The sequence below is a fragment of the Oryx dammah genome, unplaced genomic scaffold (genome assembly GCF_014754425.2).
Source record: "Oryx dammah isolate SB20612 unplaced genomic scaffold, SCBI_Odam_1.1 HiC_scaffold_12, whole genome shotgun sequence".
NCBI lineage: Eukaryota > Metazoa > Chordata > Mammalia > Artiodactyla > Bovidae > Oryx > Oryx dammah.
Genome location: NW_024070196.1, coordinates 36246661 through 36264617, shown reverse-complemented (window position 1 = coordinate 36264617; position 17957 = coordinate 36246661). Strand labels below are relative to the sequence as shown.

Below are 17957 nucleotides of genomic sequence, written 5' to 3'. Positions count from 1 at the left end.
AACCATAGCCTTGACTAGATGGACCTTTTTTGGCAAAGTAATGTCCCTGCTTTTTAATGTGCTGTCTAGTTTGGTCATAGCTTTTCTTCCAGGGAGCAAGTGTCTTTTAATTTCATGGCTGCAGTCACCATCTGCAGTCATTTTTGAGCCTCAGAAAATAAAGTTTGTCACTGTTAGCATTGTTTCCCCATCTAGTTGCCATGAAGTGGAGGGACCAGATGCCATGATAGTTTTCTGAATGTTGAGTTTTAAGCCAACTTTTTCACTCTCCTCTTTCACTTTCATCAAGAAGCTCTTTAGTTCTTCACTTTCTGCCATAAATTCAAATAGAGCTGACTTCAAATCAAGGAAAGTTGTCAAGGATAAGAAAAGCATTACATAATAGGTGGGTAAATTCCCTAAGGAAACATAGCAATCCTTAACATGTATGCATCTAACAACAGAGTATCAAAATATTTGAGGCAACCTAATAGAATTGCAAGGAGAGACAGATAAACACCCTATTATAGTTGGAGACTGCAGTACCCCACTGTCAGAAATGAACAGATCCAATGGGCAGACAAACAATAAGAACATAGTTGAACTCAGCAACACCATCAGCTGGATACAAATTATATCTATAAACTATTATAACCCCAAACAACAGACTGTGCATTCATCTTAAGCCCATATGGCATGTTCATCAAGATAGATTACACTTAGATCCATAAAACACACCGACTGAACTGAACTGAACTGAACTGAACAAATTTCATAGCACAGAAGTCATACCTTGTCAGCTCTCGGACCACAGTGGAAGTAAACTGCTGCTGCTGCTAGTCGTGTCAGTCATGTCCAACTCTGTGCGACCCCATAGACGGCAGCCCACCAGGCTCCCCCGTCCCTGGGGTTCTTCAGGCAAGAACACTGGAGTGGGCTGCCATTTCCTTCTCCAGTGCAGGAAAGTGAAAAGTGAAAGTGAAGTCACTCAGTCGTGTCCGACCCTCAGCAACCCCATGGACTGCAGCCTACCAGGCTCCTCCCTCCATGGGATTTTCCAGGCAAGAGTACTGGAGTGGGGTGCCATTGCCTTCTCCAGGAAGTAAACTAGAAATCCATAATAGAAAAACAATTGGAAAAAGCCTATATATATATATATATAGAGAGAGAGAGAGAGAGAGAGAGATTAATAGTGTAATGAACACATGAGTAAAAGTGGGAATCTCAAAACAAAGTGACAAATATTTTGCACTAAACAAAAATGAAAACACAACTTGTCAAAACGTTTGGGATGCAATTAAAGAAGTGCTTTGAAGGATCCTCTCCCAGCTTTATGGAGATATATTAGACATATAACATTGTATATATGTATATACAATATATATATGTGTATATATTAGACATATAATATTGTACACTGCTTATGGGCAGTGTACAATGATGTTAGCTACAGTCACCATATTATAAATTAGATCCACAGAACTAATCCATCTTATAGCTGGAAGTATGTAACACTTGACTATTATCTTTCAATTTACACTTCCCTGTTTCCAGCCTCTGGCAACCATCAATCTGCTCTGTTTTCTAAGACTTTTATTTTACATAGGTTCCACATGTAAGTGATGTCACACAGTGTTTTCTTTTCTCTGACATTTCACTAAGAATAGTGTCATCAAGGTCCTTCCAGGTTGTCATAAATGGCAGGGTTTCTTTCTTTCTCATAGTTTAATACAGAAAATGTATATATATATATATATAAAATTAATTCATCTATTATTGCATGATGAGTTTGTTTCCATATTTTGATTATTTTAAACAGCTCTGCAATTAGCTTTGGAATGGAGATATTTCTTCAAGAGAGTGATTTTATTTCCCTTGGATTTATACCCAGGAACAGGATTGCTGGATCATACAGCAGTTCTACTTGATTTTAACTATTTTTGAGGAACCTCCATATACTTCACAGTGGCTGTAACAATTTACATTCCTACTAACAACGCAAGGTTTCTTTTCTCCATATCCTTGCAAACACTTGTTATCTCTTATCTTTTTGATGATATACATTCTAACAGATGTGAGGTGAGATCATGTGGTTTTGATTTTCATTTCCCTGGTGATTAATGATGTTGAGAATGTTTTCATGTTGGCCTTCTGTATGTCTTCTTTGGAATAATGTCTATTTAAATGTCTTGCCCATTTAAGTTTCGATTACTAATTTTTCACTTGTAAGTTGTATAATTTTCTTTTGTATTTTGGATATTAATCAGTTATCTGATAATTGACTTTCAAATATTTTCCCCATTTCTTAAGGTTCCTCTTCATCTTGTTGATTGTTTCATTTGCTGTGTAGAAGCTTTTTGATTTGATGTACTTCCACTTGCTTATTTATTTATTTTCTTTTGTTTCTGCTTTTGTTGTCCTGTTCAAAAACTGTTGCCATGATGATGTCAAGGGGCTTCTTCCCTATGTTTTAACAGGTTTATGGGTTCATGTCTTATATTTAAATCTTTATTCCAATTTGAGTTTATTTTTGTGAGTGGTGTAAGATAAGGGTCCAATTTCATTCTTCTGTGTTTGGATACCAGTTTTCCCAACACCATTTATTAAAGAAACTATCCTTCCCCCATTGAATATCCTTGGACATCATAGCAAATATTACTTGACTTTTGTACATGGGTTTATTTCTGGGCTCTCAAATCTTTTCCGTTAGCCAAAGTTTCTGTTTTCTTGGAAATACTAACTTCTTTTGACTCTTACAGCTTTACAAAATAGTTTAAAATCAGGAAGTGTGATACCTCTAGCTATATCCCTCAGTTTTAAAGTTGCTTCTGGCTATTTGACATCTTTTCGAGTTCCATACAAATTTTAGATTTTTTTTTCCATTTCTGTGGGAAATATACTGGAACTTTGATGTGGATTGCACTGAATCTAGAAATGCCATTGGGTACTATGGATACGTTAACAACATTATTTCCTTCGGTATGTGAACATGGGGAAATTTTACACTTATTTGTATCCTCTTCTGTATTTTTTCATCCATGCTTTACATTTTTCAGCATACAGCTCTTCCACCACCTTGGCTAAATTTAGTCTTAATCATTTTATTGTTTCCAATGCTATTACAAATTAGATTATTTTTCTTTCTGACAGTTCACTGTTTGTATATAGAAGTACAGCTTATTTTATATCCTGACATTTTACTACATTCATATATTACTTCTAACACCAGAAAACCTAGATGACCTTGGGTATGGCAATAACTATTAGTTATAACACAAAGGGCATGACCCATGAAATAAATAATTGAGAAGCAGTTTCATTAAAATTATAGACTTTTGCTCTGAAGATGCAATGTCAAAATAATAAGAGGTACAAACTGGGAGAAAATATTTGGAAAAAATATATCTGATAGACAACTGTTATCCAAAATATACAAAGAATTTGTAAAACCTAACAATAAGAACACAAGAAATCTAGTTTTAAAAACTGGGCCAAATACCTTAACAACCATCTCACCAAAGAAGATATACAGATGGCAAATAATTATATGAAAAGATGCTCAATATCAGATGTCATCAAGGAGATGCAAAATAAAAAGCAGGCTATCTCAATCCTCTATTTGAAAACACTGGCACCAACTCTGGCGAGGATGTGGAGCAACCGGAACTGTAACTCACTGCTGGAAGGAATGCTAAATGGTGCAAGCACTTTGAAAGACAGTTCAATATTTCTCTTACAAATTTCAATATGTTCCTATCATACAATCCAGTCATTTCACTTGTTGTTATCCACCCAAAGGAGCTCAAAATTTAGGTCCACATAAACCTTGCACATAGATATTTATACAACTTGATTTACAATTGTCAAAGCTTGTAAGCAGTGAAGATATTATTCAGTAGGTGAATGGATCAATATGTTGTGATAGATAAAGACAATGAAATATTATTTGGTGCTAAAAACAGATACCTGATGCATTCCTGTCACAGTATAGAATAGGAAAAAAATTTGCTAATAAAAATAAAAGAGTGAAGTGCAAAAATAATTGTGTTATCATCAAGCCATGAACAAGGAGAAATATTAAATGTATATTACCAACTAAAAGAAGCAAATCTGAAAAGGCTACTATACAGCATCCTGAAAAAGTCAAAACTATGGAGACCAAAAAAAGACCAGTGGCTGCCAAGGCTGGGGAGAGAGAAAAATAAACGGGTAGAGCAGAGGATTTTTAGGACAATGAAACTATTCTATGTGATACTACAATGATGGATACAATTTATTATGCATGTGTCAAAATCCATAAACTATAGAACACAGAGAGTACACCCTAAGGTGAACAATGGACTTTGGGTGATAAAGATGTTTCAATGTAGGTTCATGGATTGTAACAAATATACTATCAGATGAAATATATTGATAGTGAGGGAGGCCATGCATGTGTAGTGCTAAGAGGTACACTGACATTCTCTGTACTCTTGACTCAATTTTGCTGTGAAACTAAAAATGTTCTGAAAAATACTGTTAAGAAAATACCAGCATTAAGTGTAGTTACTAGCAGTATTTTAATCTCTAGTCCATAAATTCTTCAGCTTCCTAAGGAAACTGTCATTGATCTGAATACAATCAAGGATATCAGTTGAATGAGCCCCTATCACTAAACAGTCAGTAACAAAATATTCCTTAACTATCTAATTTAAATTATCCATCTCATTTCTCAATGTCACATTAATTGCCATTGCTATCGGTTTTATATTAGTCTTGGGCAGCTGTTTGATAAATAATTTAAAATTTGAATTAAAAACTACCCTGATTTCTACTGTGATGAGTAGAGGAAGCAAAGGTAGCCCTCTGGGAAATTAAAAATGTTTCAGTATGAGTGATCTCAGATTTAAAATCATGTTTTGTTGAAGTCAAACTTTATTAGGAACCAATTACTAATGACTGGAGTAAAGTGATATAAAATTAATTGACAGATCAAAAGCAGTTGCTGGGAGCACAGGGCATTATCAAGCTCATGAAGTCAGAGTTTCATGTCCCTAAGATTCTCCCAGAAGTTAACTAATGCTGTTGCCAGTAAAGCAGGAGACTCCTAGATGACTTATTTTTGTTCTTAATCATAAAATTTATCCTCACCTTTATGAATGTTTTTCTGAGAGATTTGCTCAATATTTATAGAAGAAAATTTTACATATTTCTAGAATGCACTTAATTTTTTTGTAAAAATATGTGCAGAATATTATAAATTCATTTAAACTTCTGATTGTTTACCTCTATTTAAGCAACTCCAGTCAAGAGTAATTCTTTCTCCACTGAAAACAGTATGGTGTCAACTACAATGGAAAGATGGGGAAAAAACGCTGATTAAGTGGCTGTGGGCAAGGATATTAGTTTAAACTTGATATTTATTAGTTTAGGAACTTAGTGCAAGGATTCACCTCCAGAATTCAAACCATCCCACACACATTGATAGGAATATTTTGACGATGAGATAAGACAGTGAATGTGAAATATTCAAATTAGAAAGCCACATTGTATGACCGCTATGAGTTTCAAAGCTGTGTCTTCCTTCTTTCTTCCTCTACCCCCTGTTTCCTGAGAAATTTGGATGTAGAGTGGAGTGAAATGCAATATAAAGTTGAGCTTGCCTTCTATTCAGAGTAAAAAGAGGAGAGACATATAATTTACATGCTTGCTTTGCTTAAATTTATAAAATGCCACCTAATTAAATGGGTATTTTATTTTTGTGATTCATCTAAATAAAGTTTAATATTTCAGAAATCAGATTTTTATTCATACATAAAATACATTTTAAATAAAAGTATCATTTTGGTATTCAGATAATGCTACATTTTTCCAAAGCTATTCTTTTCCATTTCAGTTAAAGATCTCTAGACTGTTCATTATGTCACAATTACCTTAAGTCAACTCCATATCCTGTACTGTACAAATGTAGGGAATTATGATATCTATGACAAGAGCATCTGAAAATATTAAAATGTTAACAAAAGTCTTCCTCCTGTCTCTCTTCAGGTTATTAACAACTTTTTTTTTACTGAGAGAGAAATAGTACAATGTGAAAACTACACACTAAGTAATCATTCTACAAAACAAAAGTATAAAGACATGTGCTTTACCTTTTAAAGTATCAGGTAGAAATTGCAAGTAAAATTTGTGTTATGTTCCCTTTTGATTTTAAATTGCTTTTATACTTGAGAGATGCAAAGATGAATGAAAACTGGAATTAAATTTTACCAGGTGAAGTTAAGGTTAAGCTAGTCATAGTCATCTGTTTAGCTGTCATCTATCTGTCTACCCTATACTATTGAGTCTGTTTATTTTCCCATTTAAAGGTTGTTTCAGATTTTTCATCTTGTAACATGATATTCCTGGTATACCTATAACATCTCTTATAAAATTTTTAGATTCTTTTAATGTTTTCTAAGATTTACTCCAGTATTTTTTTCAGTTTTAATACACACATGAGCAAAATTGATGAGAACTCTTATTTTTGATCAAATATTCACCTATATTCAAATGTAAATCTAGTCCATTTCTCCTTAAGACTAGACTCATAAGACAGATTACATACAGTTGATCTTACACAGGTAAATGTTTAGTGGGAACCATACAGAGGAAGATACCTAAGTCTAGAAAGAATACTATCTCTTCTTTAATACAAGCTATTAAAACTCATGTAGTTCCTATGCACCAACATCCACTCAAGTTTATTCTTTCTTTATCTCTATTTTGCCCCCACTAGCCCACTGACTTTACCAAAATCCAGATGGAAATTTTCCCACTACTACTCCAGTAAAATATTCAGTAGATGATGCTATATAGCTGTGACAGTGGAGATTAACCAGCATTCATCAAACCTGATTCTTTTTTCTCCTATACATACAACCATTCCGCTTTCCCACTCTCCCATGAAGCGAGGTACAGCCAAGTGACAGTTCTGGTCAATGCAAGGGAGTGTGTTTCTGTCTCATCATGGCCCTTTAAAATCTTGCAGGTATGGTTCTCATGTTTTTTTCACTCCCTGGCTGAGTGGAGAGAACCTAGAGACCTAGCTATAGAGCAAACCCTGTGATCGAAGAAGCTAGTGTCTGATGACAGCATAGAGGAGACCTATCCAAACCTGAAAACAGACAGTGAACTATAGCAGGTGGAAGAAATCACGTCACCCTGTTACATCACAACCGCTTTAGGAAGTGTTTCTTACAGGAAGCAGCATATCTGACTAATAAACATGTATTGATATTGCATGTGGGTAACTTTTCAGTTTTGCCCTTGATTTTTAGAAGAGAATTTTGTCAGATATTTTACCAAAGTCTGCATTAAAGCAAATGCTCTCTTTATTCAAAAATAACAAATATTCTAATGGATGATGGGTGCCAGAAATGTGAAATTGTATTTAATGTATATTTGGATTTTGGTAATCAATTTTTATGCTTTAAGCATATGAATTAAGAAATAGTAGTGCTTTGATTCACTCTCTGACTCATTTTATGACTGTGGATAGACAACAATACACAAAATATCTAGACAGTCCTAGTAAATGCTTTTGACTTGACATGTTATGTCACTTTGCTATCTTCTATCTTGTTATCTTGTTCTGTCCTCTATCTTCTATCTTATATCTATCTCTGACAAAAGTAATCCTAAATATACATGAATAATATACATGCATTTTTCTGTAGATGTTATCTTTATATATTTCAAACATTGTATCCTTTATTGATGGAACACAGTAAGATAAAAGGTTAGCAAGCCATAAATACTGGGAAATAATTACTAATTTTATAACATTAGACCATTGATGGTTCATATTTTCTTTAAACATAAGTCAAGATTATTTTAGGAGTCTTCTATGTATACAGCATATTATCTTATTTTTAAATCTTTTAACAAACACTTCACAGAGAGAATTGTGCTTGTTATAACTGATAGGGTTATTTGGATTTCTGAAATTAGTTGCACTAGTAATTAAAAATGTATTTATGGATGTGCATACAAAATGTCTGAGGATATTATAACTGAAAAGAATACAACTATATTTTTAAACGCTTTTATCTATGTTTAGCAAAACTTTATTTTTAAAAAATTTTTAATGAAATACAGTTGATTTTCAAAGTTGTATTAATTCCTGCTGTACAGCAAACTGATTCAATTATACATGCATATACATTTATTTTTCATATCATTTTCCATGATAGTTTATCACAGAATATTTAATATAGTTCCCTGGGGCCATACAGTAAGACCTTATTGTTTATCCATTCTATACATAATAGCTTACGTCTGCTAATTCCAAACTCCCGTTCTATCCCTCCTCCACCCTCTCCCCCTTGCCAACCACAAGTCTGATATTGTATTTTTGAGTCTGTTTTCTGTTGTGTAGATAGGTTCATTTGTGACATATTTTAGAGTTAACAAATAAGTGATATCAGATGGTCCTTGTCTTTCCATTTCTAACCTACTTTTCTTGGCATGATAATATCTGGGTCCATCTACGGTGCTGAAAATGAGCAAGATTTCAAATAGCAACTTATGATTATGCATCATAATTAATGAACTATGTTCTTCTGAGTGTTCTTCTCAAAGCAATATTTGGTTTCATTGAAAGAAGATTCTACCTTATTATAATACAACAGATTCATTTAGATATTATTTGGTTGGAGAAATCCAGGATGATTATATGCTATTTCACATGCTTATCATGTAATGTCCTGGGGAAGCATGAAATAAACATGTATTTAAGAGGATAATAATAACCTTATTGAAGATGTAAATACAATCTTCCTGGTCCTGTTTGTGAGGTAAATAGTGGTAGTCCAGCCAGTAAAAAATATGATTTTCCATGCTTATTACTGCTTTCTCTAATAGACTTTCCATGCTGCTACTCCAAATAATCATAAGATTTTTTCAACAAAAGGAAATTAAAAACTTAATTGGTTGTTTTCATTATAAAGAAGATTCCTATTTTATAATCTGATATCATAATTTTGAAAAAAAAATAAAAAACATTAGCACATCAAAAAATCAGTGCCAAAAACACAGATCAGTAAGTTCAGTTCAGTCTCTCAGTTGTGTCTGACTCTTTGCAGCCCCTCAGACTGCAGGAAGCCAGGCCTCCCTGTCCATCACCAACTCTCGGAGTTTACTCAAATTCATGTCTATTGAATCAGTGATGCCATCCAACCATTTCATCCTCTGTCATCCCCTTCTCTTCCTGCCTTCAATCTTTCCCAGCATCAGGGTCTTTTCAAATGAGTCAGTTCTTCACATCAGGTGGCCAAAATATTGGAGTTTCAGCTTCAGCATCAGTCCTTCCAATGAATATTCAGGACTGATTTTCTTTAGGATGGACTGATTGGATCTCCTAGCAGTCCAAGAGACACAGAATGGAAGCGGAAATTTCCATTTGTCTGATATTGTTCTGAATCATGTAAGATTTACCTAATTAATATTTCTCCATTTCCATTGTTCTTTGCTCTTTGTGTTAGTAAATGGAAATATATTCATTTATATAATATATTTAAAATAAGTTCTGATGAATTTCATTAAGATATAAAACTAAGGAAGTTCATATGTCACAGTTTGCTTGATCAGCCTGATGGATGCCCCTTTTTAAGTCATAGATGTAAGATGATGTTGAACATCACAGATTCATGTTTGAATGGATCCTGGTATAAGGCCTATTTCTCTATTGATTATTAATGTGAGATAAACTATCTTTTAAGAATAATGTATCTGTTCTTTTATGTCATGTTATTTTGAGTGAAATGAGAAAAAATTATCTGTAGAAATATTTGGAAACAGTAAAATTATTTATATAATTTAGTTATGAAAATTAAGAAAGACTCATGTTAGAATAAACATGAATATGCACTCTCTGTGTCCCTCTGTCTTTTCTTCCTGTCTCTTTCCTTTGGTTAAACAATGAAATTATATGTTGTGTTTATGACTGCAAATCCATTGCTGTCAACTAGGGGCTGTAATAATGTTGAGTTTATGGATAAAACAGCTGATACTTCCTCTCTTAGAACCTAATATTTGTATCAATCTAGAATACTATTGGAGAAGGCAATGGCACCCCACTCCAGTACTCTTGCCTGTAAAATCCCATGGAAGGAGGAGCCTGGTAGGCTGCAGTCCACGGGGTCGCTAAGAGTCGGACACGACTGAGTGATTTCACTTTCACTTTTCACTTTCATGCATTGGAGAAGGAAATGGCAACCCACTCCAGTGTTCTTGCCTGGAGAATCCGAGGGACAGGCGAGCCTGGTGGGCTGCCATCTCCGGGGTCGCATAGAGTCAGACACGACTGAAGTGACTTAGCAGCAGCAGCAGAAACTATAGCTTCCAAACCACTCTAATCAATTTATTTCTTATCTTCATAACTATGAATCTATCAGTTTTTGCATTTCCTGATGGTCAATTCTGTTCCTTGCTGCTTCTGAAATACTTAGTATTCACTTTTTGTTTGTACTCTTTTGATCCTCATTTGTTTAATTTAGCCAACAATCTTTCTTTTCAACCCATTTATTGTTTCTTTGCATCATTGCTGAACATTTCATTCCTTACTTAAGAATTTTATTTCCTTAGTTTTGCTATTGTTCTTTTACACACCCAGAATAGAATTAAGAATATTCAGAAAGTTCTGTTCTTTTTTTTAAAGATAAAATGTTATTTTATTTGCAGGAATATCAGGGCAAGATCAGAAACGAAAATTTAGTTGCAAAGATAAAAGATCTGCTACAGCAATAATAATAATTATAAAAGATGACTTACAAATTTGGCCTCAAATGTCCATTTCTCTATTTAGTTACTACCTTGTGACTTTTTCTAAGTAATTTATCTTTTACAAATGGAATATAGCTTTTCATAAGTAAAAATATCCCTGTCTTATGATGATGTTTTGACTTTTACACAAAGTCACATTTGATGGCATCTAGCTAAAAATCAACAAATTGTAGATGTGTTTTCAAGTTTCGGGGGTAAAAGTTTGAAAAAAAAGCCTTACTTATACTACTCATGTTATGATTGAAATAGCAGGAAGAGGCTTTCTAGGTGACTCAGCAGTAAAGAATCCACCTGCAATGCAAGAGATGCAGGTTTGATCCATGGGTCAGGAAGATACCCTGGAGAAAGAAATGGCAACCCACTCCAGCATGTTTGTCCAGGAAATCCCAGAGACAGAGGAGTCTGGCGAGCTACAATCCACATGGTCACAAAGAGTCAGACATGTCTTATGGACTAAACAACAACAAGTATTGCACAGCTTATCCAGCCTGTGATTTAATTATGTCCAACTTTTAAAACAATACTTTTGGGGCTTCCCTGGTGGCTCAGAGGTTAAAGTGTCTGCCTGCAATGCGAGAGACCTGGATTCAATCCCTGGGTCAGGAAGATCCCTTGGAGAAGGAAATGGCAACCCACTCCAGTATTCTTGCCTGGAGAATCCCGTGGACAGAGGAGCCTGGTGGGCTATAGACCATGGAGTCACAAAGAGTTGGACATGACTGAGCGACTTAACTTTAACTTTGGTAATGTTACAGATGTGTATTAATGATAACGGACCTTTTTATGTCCAGCAAGAAGGAAACAGGGATTACACCTTCTCCTGTTTACCTACACGGAGAAGGATTATGTTATCAGTCTTAGCCTTCCTCACAAGTTTCTGCCATTAGAGAAGTTTATGTGAAAAACCAGCTATAAATGACAGTGTAGCTTCAATTTTCTTTGACCTTCACATATCTGCAAAGTTTTACTTTTGGGTCAAACCAACTGTCCATGTTCATGGGTACATCTAGAAATCTGTTGTCCTTGTGTAGGCTTGTTCTCAAATATCTTGTGCTCCAGTAGCATGTGCGTATAATCTGTATTTTCAATTATGTCATTGTTTGAACAACTACCAGCTTAGACCATTATGTGACCAGTAACTTTCTCATTTTCTAATAACTTTTCAACTTAAATCTGCTTTCATTTGCTTCCCTTTATAGTGATAGTGTATAGTCCTGTACAAGCTGAATATTCATTTTAGTATACAAGAATAAAAATCACTAGTCACATTATTTCAGTCTCTAAAATAATTCAAAATACATTGATTTTTTTCCCCAGTATTCTATATTTTTATTTGTCCTGGCTTCAAAAAACTGGAACAAAATTTTGCATGTTTGTTGAATATTTTATAATTCTCAGTTTATACTCATTACCCTAGGGACACTAACAAAGTGTGTTTTTCTTTGCCACAGAAATTTTAGGTCTGTCTTTGAATATATAAATCTTATATAAATCTATAAGTTCAAATTTATTGAATACTTGTAAATATTCTCCACAGCTTTTAAAATGTGAAAAATTCACCTAAAATTAACTCAAAATATTGCAGGTAACTTCTAAAAAATATATCCCATTATAAACTTATTTACTAAACTTTTACATGTGAAATATTGTTAATCATGTATGGCAAATTAAAATACTTCTGAATATCATGATTTTCTGAAGCTATATTTCAAACAATTAAATGATAGTTATAGGAGAATATAGCAAATAGAAATTCTTCAAGTTTTCTTTTGAAAAATATATCAGGAATTGCATAATATTTTGCCAATATTTTATGCTTTGCTTAAATTTAATTATCGGTATTAATCGTATTTAAGTTCAGTTCAGTTGAATCGCTCAGTCGTGTCCGACTCTTTGCGACCCCATGAACTGCAGCACACCAGGCCTCCCTGTCCATCACCAATTCTCGGAGTTTACCCAAACCCATGTCTATCCAGTCGGTGATGCCATCCAACCATCTCATCCTCTGTCATCCCCTTCTCCTCCTGTCCTCAATCTTTCCCAGAATCAGGGTCTTTTCCAAATGAGTAAGCTCTTCAAATGAGGTGACCAAAGTATTGGAATTTCAGCTTCAACATCAGTCCTTCCAATGAACATCCAGGACTAATCTCCTTTAGAATGGACTGGTTGGATCTCTTTGCAGTCCAAGGGACTCTCAAGAGTCTAATCCAACACCACAGTTCAAAAGCATTTTTGTATTTAAGTACATATTATAAAATGTTTGCCATAATGTTGTAATCTCATGCTGCACATATTTTATCTGTCTCTTGCGATAAACAAAGACAAACTATTTTTAATCTTATGCAAGTCTATGTTTTCTCACCCTAGCTAACGTTTCTGTTTTAACACTTAGTCACACAGTAACAAAGATGGATGTAATCCCTGTATAGCCATTTGCCATCTGGTTAAGCAAATATACTTAAAGATACTCCTGCAATTGTGATCAAGCGACTCAGATCTAAGAGCAGGCAGTGCTTGGACTCTAAAATGATGATTGTACAGCTGTAGTTGGCATCATTAGAAACTAATAAAATCTTCATATTCCGTTTGGATGGCACAGACCTTTATCAAAGAGAGGCTCAAATAGCGAAATAACAAAGAAATGATCCATTTAGCAGTTGTTTTAAATTTAAGACAGATAATAGAACTCCTAAGTCATAATTGGTTTCTAACATTGGAAAGACTGTTTTCAAGTTCTGTCTCCCATTCTAACGGTTTTAACTTCTCATCTTACTATAATTCTTTGATTATGATTTTGCTTCTTCTAATTTGCTATCAATATAAGTTAAAGGTATCACATAATCCTCAACGGTTAATGATTATCAGAATGCTTTCATACTCTTTCTAATTAAATATACAATAAAAAAATCACTAAATATATTTGGCTTAGCAAAAAGGATGAGCAGACATATGCTTTTGTTTTCTTACGTAATTTGAAATTATTTCTAACATTGGATATCTATTATGTATTCTGTTAACAGGGTAATTCCTAAGTAGCTTTATAAGGTCTATTAAAGTAGAACACATGAGCATAATATACCTTTCACTGATTTGTAGTATCAGCAGTAATTCCTTAGATATCATCGCTAAGAATTTTCATAGCTCATATTGAAATGAGCAATTTTTATTAATTGGTATTTTTTCTTATCTCTACAGATTCAATAATCTTGATGCCAAAATATTCGAATCATGTTCCAGATTGGAGGGGAAAATTAGCTTTTTATTTCTACAAACTTAAACATTAGCCAGACTTTGCAAGGGAATGCCTGCAGAGAGTAAAGTCTATCTGTTGTGGAAAAATAGAGAAGTGTTTTACTCCTATATCTCAAGGCTATATTATAAAATCATCCAGGCTAGGGGCTAACATACAGTTTTTAGCTTCAGAATTTTACATGAAGAGGATATAACTATTCCTTTAACTCAACCTGTGTTCACGCATGAAGAAATGTAAGTCTGAGATGAGTGTTTGGATAAAGTTGCACAGTAAGAGTTGAAACATAGGTTACTGTCAAGCCTCCTTAACTCCAGAGTCCCAATTTCTTTCCATTACACTATGAACCTATTAGTCCTAGCTTTAGAAAAAAATCAGGTCTCTTTGACAAATTCCTGTAACTACCAGACCACACCTACACCCATTTAATGTATTATTTGATCGATTCATACAAAGAACTGTTTTGTTGATTTTAATGTATCTGCCTGTGAACAAAGAAATATGTGATATTTCCAAATGGAATTGTGTGTGGATCACAATAAACTGTAGAAAATTCTTCAAGAGATGGGAATATCAGACCACCTGACCTGCCTCTTGAGAAACCTGTATACAGGTCAGGAAGCAACAGTTAGAACTGGACATGGAACAACAGACTGGTTCCAAATAGGAAAAGGAGTACGTCAAGGCTGTATATTGTCACCCTGCTTATTTAACTTGTATGCAGAGTACGTCATGAGAAACGCTGGGCTGGATGAAGCACAAACTGGAATCAAGATTGCCAGGAGAAATATCAATAACTTCAGATATGCAGATGATACCATCCTTATTGCAGAAAGTGAAGAAGAACTAAAAAGCCTCTTGATGAAAGTGAAAGAGCAGTGAAAAAGCTGGCTTAAAGCTCAACATTCAGAAAACTAAGATCATGGCACCTGGTCCCGTCACTTCATGGCAAATAGATGGGGAAACAGTGGAAACAGTGGCTGACTTTATTTTTGGGGGGCTCCAAAATCACCGCAGATGGCGATTGTAGCCATGAAATTAAAAGACGCTTACTTCTTGAAAGGAAACTTATGACCAACCTAGACAGCATATTAAAAAGCAGAGACATTACTTTGCCAACAAAAGTCCGTCTAGTCAAGGCTATGGTTTTTTCAGTAGTCATGTATGGATGTGAGAATTGGACTACAAAGAAAACTGAGCACTGAAGCATTGATGCTTTTGAACTGTGGTGTTGGAGAAGACTCTTGAGAGTCCCCTGGACAGCAAGGAGATCCAACCAGTCCAGCCTAAAGGAGATCAGTCCTGGATGTTAATTGGAAGGACTGATGTTGAAGCTGAAACTTCGATACTTTGGCCACCTCATGCTAAGAGCTAACTCATTTGAAAGGACCCTGATGCTGGGAAAGATTGAGGGCAGGAGGAGAAGGGGATGACAGTGGATGAGATGGTTGAATGGTATCATCAACTCAATTGAGCTGAATTTGAGTATACTCCGGGAGTTGGTGATGGACAGGGAGGCCTGGCGTGCTGTGATCCATAGGGTTGTGAAGAGTTGGACACGACTGAGCAACTGAACTGAGACACACATGTATGGTGTATATTTATATTATATCTCATATTGAATGTGAAGTTTCTATAAGGCAGAAATTCATTTTCAAGAGTGTGCTCATTATTTAGGAAAGCTCTATCAGTGCCTGTTAAAACTAAATCAGAGCTTAGAGGACTCAATCATAATACTAGCTCAAATGCACAGGGCATTTACTAAGTGATAGGTGTAACAAGGATGAAACTTTCTATATAATTAAAATTTATTCTATGACCGTATCAGCCTGAATGCACCCAATCTCATTTGATTTATTACAAGTTATTCACTAAAGGGAAGTTGTCTATAAGCGTCTGTAATGACCCACCTTTGGGAACCCTTGCTTCTAGGTAGTGAGCATTAAGCTAAATAAATGTTATTTAACTCATAGGAAACATCCTGACCAGACCTACTTGTAAATAGCTGCAGGAAAGAAGAAATTAACACCTCCCTTCCAGAGTCTGGCTGGAACCAGGACTCTCCTCTTAACATAAAAGAAGCCTGAATTCTAACTAGGGGATGATGTTTCTTTGGAATACTAACCCACCATCTTCATGGTCCACTGGCTTTCCAAATAAAATTGCTATTCCTTGTGCCCACATCTCATCTCTTGACATATTGGCCTGTAGTGCAGGGAGCAGTAGAAGCTTCATTCCATAAGAAAGGCATCATGCTTTGAGAGTTACAGTTATGCTCTTCATAGTGTTCAGTCTGCACAATAACCCTCCTGGGTAGGCATTGTTTTTATGTCCTTTTTGCAGATAAGAAAATTCAGACTTGAATGTTTGACTGACATTTCCAAGGTCTCATAGATAATAAGTTGCAGAAGCAAATATGCAGATATAATCTGACTCCAATGACTGTTCTTTAAACCACTTGGCCACACTGCATTATTACATTAGAAATGCCATTTCTTCTGCATGAATAAGAAAAAATCTATTGTTATAGCTCTTTCTACCTTTCAAAGAAGTATTAATTTAAAGAAAAAGGCTATTATACCTCATGTCCTTTTATTTGGAAACAGCTTTAAATGAGACATGATTTGCACTTAACTGAGGAGCTCAATTAAATAGGAAGATTTTCCACATATTAGTGAGTAGCAAAGACAGAAATTAAGCCAAGTATCTGATTTTAAGTCCAGAGCTATTTCAACTAGAGATATATGAAGCTGTACTTATACAGATTTTTTTTATTTGCCTGAGCATCTATCCATAGCTATTGTAAATGTGATATTATATACAATAGTTTAGAGCAGCAAGAAGCAGCAAATAACATAATAGAGTTAATTATTTTAATTTACTTTGGAGTAAGTACACTTACATTTGTGCAAGTCACTATGATAGAGAAAAAGGTTTTTACAAATCATGTTGTTTAATTCTCACTTAAGGCTGTAAGGATTACTTTCATATGTCACAGTATTTTTTGTACATCCTAGTCATTGACCAGAGAACCATTGGCTTTTAGGTGGCAGTGGTGGGATGTATAGCAACTATTCTGGACTTCAGAGGTTGTACTTTCTAGTAAATGCAAACAAGAATACAGAGGAGAATTTCTGCTGCTTTCCGTTTTATGCTATTTTCCCTCAGATATGACACTAGTGGGTTTTACCAATTCCACCTAGACCACAGAGAGTAATAGTTTCCTCTCCCACCTATATGGTTATGGAAATATACAATCGAGACATAGTAGTTGTCTAGGTAATTAATTCATCAAGCATTAGTTCCCTGGTGGCTCAGACGGTAAAGCGTCTGCCTATAATGCGGGAGACAGGTTCAATTCCCAGGGTTGGGAAGATCCTCTGGAGAAGGAAATGGCAACCCTCTCTAGTACCATTGCCTGGAAAATCCCGTGGAAGCAGGAACGTTATAGGTAGGCTACAGTCCATGGGGTCACAAAGAGTCGGACACGATTAATTAACTTAAGGACATAAGGGATCTTTTTGATATGTTTTCATGACTTCTGAATTCCATAATGATGCTAAATTCTTAAAAATACTGCCAATAAAAATATATGCATTTTTTGATATCTTCATTGTTTTGCTACCTGAATTGTTTCTTTCCTTGATTAATGGTAAAATTTATAGATAACATGTTTTGTAATTATTGAATTACATGCAAATTTATTTTGATTTTCAATGATTGAAATAAATGAAACTATTTTGTAGGTAAAATGATGAAATATTAGAAATTTCTAATGCTTCAAACTTATAATATTTTATTTTCCAAAATATTTATGCTAAACTTTGCTATCAGGTAATACTTTCTCTAATTTTCTTCCACCAATATATTAATGCTTTGTGAAATTTGTAATATAACAGCTGGAGAGATGTTTACCTCTCCACCA

At 34.7% G+C, this 17957-nt stretch overlaps 1 protein-coding gene and 1 long non-coding RNA gene across 3 annotated transcripts in view; both read right to left on the bottom strand.

Annotated features, from left to right (window-relative positions):
* Positions 1–17957, bottom strand: part of FSTL5 (follistatin like 5) — a 902259-nt gene that overhangs the window by 554847 nt on the left and 329455 nt on the right. The gene's annotated exons all lie outside the window — the stretch shown is intronic.
* Positions 1773–14266, bottom strand: LOC120870991. The gene is made up of 3 exons (XR_005722916.1): positions 14257–14266; positions 9179–9187; positions 1773–1902 (listed from the first exon to the last, which is right to left on the bottom strand). It is a non-coding gene; the product is annotated as an uncharacterized LOC120870991 (long non-coding RNA).